Raw genomic sequence first — 5,837 nt, forward strand, 5'->3', positions numbered from 1 at the left:
CGAGGGATAAAAAGATAGTAATGAGAGAGTCACAGATGTTGAGATGTTGTCCAGAGGAACAAGACTGAGCCATGGAATGACTGACAGCCTTTGTTTCCACCCTTTCATTCCCTACAAGTTTTCCTGGGTGGAGACCAGAAAGAAGGCAGGTGTTTGTTTGATTGTTTGTTTGCGAGATGGCTCAGCAGGTGAAGGTGCTTGCTGCCAAGCCTAATGATTTTATCAATCCCTGGGACCCACACGGTAGAGGAAAGTCACATGTGCCGTGGCACATGCACACACACACTCTCTCACCCATGCATGCACAAATAAACATGTAAATGTGATTAATTTAGGATGTCAATCTGCTACCCCTAGGGATTATCTGCTCTCTGAATAAAGCAGGGTCTTCAGATTCAGTTGCTGTCTCTGTTTGGCCCTTGTGGCCACAGATTCTGTGAGCACTCAGATTCTGGCTCCATCATGACCACATTCGTGTCTGCCTCCAGCAGCCACAATTCTCAGAGGTTAAAGACAGAAGTGGCAACAGGGTGAGATTCTGATCCAAATGAGCAAGAAGACATCAAAGACTCCACTTAACTCTTCGGCAAGCAGCTGGGCTCAGGCTGGCAGCAGCCTGTGTTAGATTTTCTGTCACTATGTCAAAAACACGTGGTGGTACAAACAATGTAAGGGTGCTGGAATTACTTCTTTGCCTCCCAGTGTGGTTGCGGCCCTTCATGATGGATGGGAAGGCACGATGGAGGGGAGCAGCTCCCTCTGCTATCCAGCCAGCAAAGTGACGGAACCCGAGACCAGAGATACTTTCAAAGGCACAGCCCTGGTGGCCTGCTTTCTCCAGTTGTGCCCTTCCTTGTACAGTTCTGTCCCACTGGGACTTTGCAGGCGCAAACAACAGCATGGAGCTTAGGAAAGCTGGGCATTTATCTTTCAGTTCTTTAGAAATCCTTCACTTCCTCAGATACACTATACACTTGTGTTCCGTTTATGTTTTTCTTTCTAGGTGCCCCAGGCTGGACTCAAAGTTAATATATAGCCAAAAATAGCCTTGGACTTCAGATCTTCCTACCTCAACCTCCCAAGAGCTGGGATGTGAGCCACCATGTCTGGTTTATGTTGGTGCTAGGAGTCAAACCTAGGGCTTGAGCATTTGTGACAAATACTTTACAAACAGCCACATCCCCAGCCCCTCCCTTTACATTTTTTTTTATTTAATTTTTTTGAACTGGGTATGATGACTAATGCTGTAATCCCAGTACTTGAGAGGGTGAAGAAGGAGGATTGCCATGAGTTCCAGGATAACCTGGGTGACATCATAAGACCCTGTACATTGTGGAATGACTAAATCAATTAACAGCATATGACCCACATACTTCTTTGTGGTCAGAACACTAGACATCTACACTACCCAATGGGATTGCTGATGATGGTGTAGTTATTACAGCTTTATTTTTTTCTTTGCATAAATATGTTGAGAACACTCTTCAAATCACCTCATTTAAAATTAACACTAATCAAGTCCATTTTAAAATACAATGATATGAAAACAGACACAATATGAAAACAAAGACTCCTGATTTTAGACTTACTGTGAAACTTTCCTTACTATGAAATTATCCTTTTAACTTCTTCAGTGTCAATTCTGAGTGAACCAAGATGGCCTCTTCATGTTTCAGTCCATGATCCTCTTGCCATGACCCTGTTCTGATGGTTTCTCTCCTGTGTACAGCACCACAGTCTCTATGGTAGGAGCTGTAAAGGGGCCCCCTTCTTGAGCCCATATTTGTTGTCTGATTTTTGTTGTTTCCTTGCGTACTTTCTCATAGCAATAGCCACAAAGGACATGTTTCTGCTTCAGGTGACCACATTCAGAGCAAATGTCTATATTGTTCTTAATTTTAATAAGCTTCAGGGGGTTTCTCCTACACAGGTTAACTTCAATGCTGTGTCTGTTTTTGGGAGCTGCCATACAAAAGATACCATCTAAAAAGCTGGAATCCTCTTTATTTCCACTGGTCTCATGTGCTAGTTCTGTGAGTACGGACGGGCCCTGGACTGATAATGCTGGTGCCCACTGAGGATGAGCAACGCCATTCCAGCTCCACTGCAGTTGCTGAAGCAGCTCCTAGCACCTCTGGAGCAGATGCGCCGGCCACGTGAAATGGCAGCAAAGCAGACTCCATGTTTCTCACCTACAGCTTTATTTTTATCTTATTATTATTATTATTAATGTGTGTTTGTGTGTGTGTGTGTGTGTGTGTGTGTCCATGCATGCATATGGGGAACTCAGAGGACAACTTTGGGGAGTTAGTTTTCCACCATAGGTTCTAGGGTTTGAACTCAGATCAACAGACGTGTGTGCTTCAAAGTTTTCACCAGCTGGGTCATTTACCCAGCCCTCCCATTTTCATTTTTAACAAAATGTCCTATCTTTCTTAACGTACATGGCTCCTGTCTCTTGAGTTCTCTCTTTGGTAAACACCTGACAAGAAAAATGGTTTTGGGTTTGTTGATGCTTTGTGTTTGTGATGTTGGGATCAGAACCCAGGGCCTTGAGTGTGCTGGACGGAGCATCCCCACTGACTACATCCCTACTCCCACTCACATCCCTTTTAGGAAATTTTGCTTGAGACAAGGTCTTGCAAGGTTGCTTAGACTGGCTTTGAACTTGCTCTCCTTCTGCCCCACCCTCCTGAGCAGCTAGGATTACAGGTGTGTGCCACCATGCCCCGACTATTGTTTCTGTTTCATGAGAAGAAAAATAGCATGTGCTCGGGGTGAAATGGTACCTGCCAATCATCTTCAGTTTAAAGGGACAATAAAGAGGGAGGCGGTGGCAGTGACAGGTTAGAGCAGGCCCAACGAGGCCACGGCCTGCACTTTGTTAAAGAAGAGCTAAAAACCCAGGGTTATATGTGAAACCTTCCATCTGTAATGGCTGACACCAAGGATAAGAAACGTGTACCATCTTGCCCCTTCCCAGCTTCTCCTCCACCATCCTCTTAGCTCTGCTCACCTATCCCAGTACGCGGAGCTCAGACTTAAGGACACAGCCTTCTCTCCCTGCAGGCTGCTTGAGGCTAACAGAAATAGACCCTTCACTTACATCAAAAACCAGTTCCCTGTGATATTTGTCTCTCTACCCCTGACCTGCACTGTTCAACAGTTGAGCCATTCAATAATTCACTCACTCATTCAGCCATTCATTTGCTTATTGACCCCCTGAGGCTTGCTTGTACAACATCTGCCAGCTCTAGTATGGGTGGTATGAGCTCCTGGGAGTAAGGGATAGACCTTCTTTTCTCTGGTTATTTCTGGTAAACCCTTGCTCCCTACAGCTTAGACAGAGGACACCCAGATGTGGTCTCCTTCCCCTGGGTTGGAACACACCATTTCCTTATTTTTATTCTGGATGTAAGTGGCCAGGAAAGAGGCCTGTAGGGGACCTTGTGGCTTTCGTGGGCAACAGCCCAGAACCTTGAGCAGTGAGCATGGGCTTGGATGGCCTTGTGGCCTGAACATATATATCCCTCTCACAGGCTCCGGCTCCCCGAGTATGACTAAGGATAGTTGAGGCATTTACAGACCCTTAAAAGGAAAGTGCTGCAGGCACTAAGAGACAGAGGGACATGAAATCCCATTCGTCACTGAGTTTCAACTCAGTTCAGTCATTTGGGCAGGCTATGACTTCTCCATGAGCCTCAATATCTTCACCTATAAAGTGTTATATAGTCCACTATATAATGTTCCAATAACAGGAAAAAACAGAAATTAGAAATTATGTCTGGGTTCCTTTGGGGGGAATACCACACATAAGTAGGAGATGGTCCAGAGCAGGCTCTGAGGCACTTGAGACATTCTCTTCTACACTGGAGCTGGCTATGAAAGTAGAGTCAGTGTGCAACCATGCTGGGGGATTTACTCATTCAGTCTGGCACATTTCTATTCATTTGTGCTCTGCTTCTGCCAAAACTCTGTAAAAATGACATAGGGGGCTTCAGAAATAATTGTGTTGTTCAAGATCCTGGCAGTAGATGCAATGGTTGTTGTCACCCATAGCCAGTAGAGGGCACCAAACTAAACGAAACAAGACCCATCAAGTGAGCATACTCCTAGGGGCTGGAAAGTTATAAATTAAATTATACTTTATAGTGTACTTGGGAGCCTTCGTCTAACAAAAGCAAATTGGGAGTGGTACAAACAGCACATCGAAGATGAAAACGTCTGGACTTGGGTTCTTGTCCTTAACAGAATTGGGGGCTATTTGACCTTGGCAATGACAACCTTTATCTGGACCCCTCTCTTCTTGGAGACCAAGATGGTGAGACCAGAGTACCTCTAATAGACTTCCAGCTGTCTATCACCAAGTATCTGGTGGAAACCAATGCCGGGCAGCATGGGGAGGGGAGGGCCCTCGCCGACCTCTGCACGCCCTCACTTGGGCTGAGCTGGTGATTTGGTCCTGGTCCAGGGAAGGGCGCAAGGGCTCATCCCGATCTCACAAAGGAGTGCTCTCAGAGACCTGGGTGGCGGCGGCGTGTTTTCCTGCAGGCGCACGATGCTTCTCCAAACCTTTTGTGCTGGTTGCGACTGCAGCCACCGAGACCACCCAGCCTGACAAAGAAAGGAATTCTTGTGTGCAGTTGACAGCCCTCAGGTTGACGGCTCTGCTTTTGCCCTGCTTTTGCCCGGGAGGCTGTCACTCGCAGAACAATGGCAGCGAGCAGGGTGGCTCTCACCTGAGACAGGCGCTGCCGCCAGCGAAGGGGGAAACGCGGGTCCTCGCGCTGCCAGAGAACCCGCCCTGCTCCTGAGGCTGCAGGGCTGGGATGAAGTCTCACTTGGCTGATCAGAAAGCAGGGAGCTTGAGATCTTAATCCCCATTCATTAATACACACACACACACACACACACACACACACACACACACACACACAGTGTGTGTGTGTGTGTGTGTGTGTGTTGAATTATTGATATGAAAACATAATTTCAAAAACATTGTTTTTGGTGAAAGAAGTCTTTTTTCATTTCTCATGAGGTCTTAACTATGTATATATGCTCTCAATTTGATGCATAAATAAATGAATACACACCTCACCGTTTCTGGGAATTTCTAAAGCTTGTGAAATTAAGCTGGGACACCAACATTCGAGTGACTGGCTGCTGCCTGAGCAGCAGAGGAAGGTTTGCTTGCAAAGGGATATGGGGGGACTTTCTGGGTGATTGAGCCAGTCCATGTCCTGATTGGGTGACAACCGGTGTGTACTTACATATCCTTGTAAGACGAGTTAACTGCTTTCTTTAAATTCCCTGATTTTACGCTGTGAAAATTTCACTTCAATATCATTGATTTTTAAAGATGACTGGCAAACAAATTATGACTCTTCTTACTCTCAAAAGAATAGTGTGTTGGCTGGGGCTGTAACTCAGACACAGAGGGATTGTTTTTTAAAAATACCCTGGGTCCCAAGCCCTGAAAAGAAAAATCACAATAGAAGACAGCAAAATTACAGAAAAAGGAAATGAAATTCTAACCGTAATCTCATTGCTTGAAGATTTACATGACTACCATTTTATACTAACATCACCATTACTTTACTTTCACAAGATAAATTTTTTTCTAATCTAAGTTGAGAGCATATATACAGTTAAGACCTCATGAGATATGAAAAAAATCAATTAAAAAATTTCTGTATCTCACCTACTCTCTGAATCAGTCACTTTTATCATTGACTTATAGATTACTGTGAAGATGTTATGCATATGGATGTTGTATCATGCATAAAGATGCTGTGCACACACACATGAGGCTTCCTACAGGAAAACTGCAGGCATTC

At 45.1% G+C, this 5,837-nt stretch overlaps 1 pseudogene; it reads right to left on the reverse strand.

Moving 5' to 3' along the window:
- Positions 1-1,516: 1,516 nt before the first annotated feature.
- Positions 1,517-2,800, reverse strand: LOC127224576 (39S ribosomal protein L32, mitochondrial-like; annotated as a pseudogene).
- Positions 2,801-5,837: the final 3,037 nt, after the last annotated feature.

Source organism: Phodopus roborovskii, unplaced genomic scaffold, assembly GCF_943737965.1.
Source record: "Phodopus roborovskii unplaced genomic scaffold, PHOROB, whole genome shotgun sequence".
NCBI lineage: Eukaryota > Metazoa > Chordata > Mammalia > Rodentia > Cricetidae > Phodopus > Phodopus roborovskii.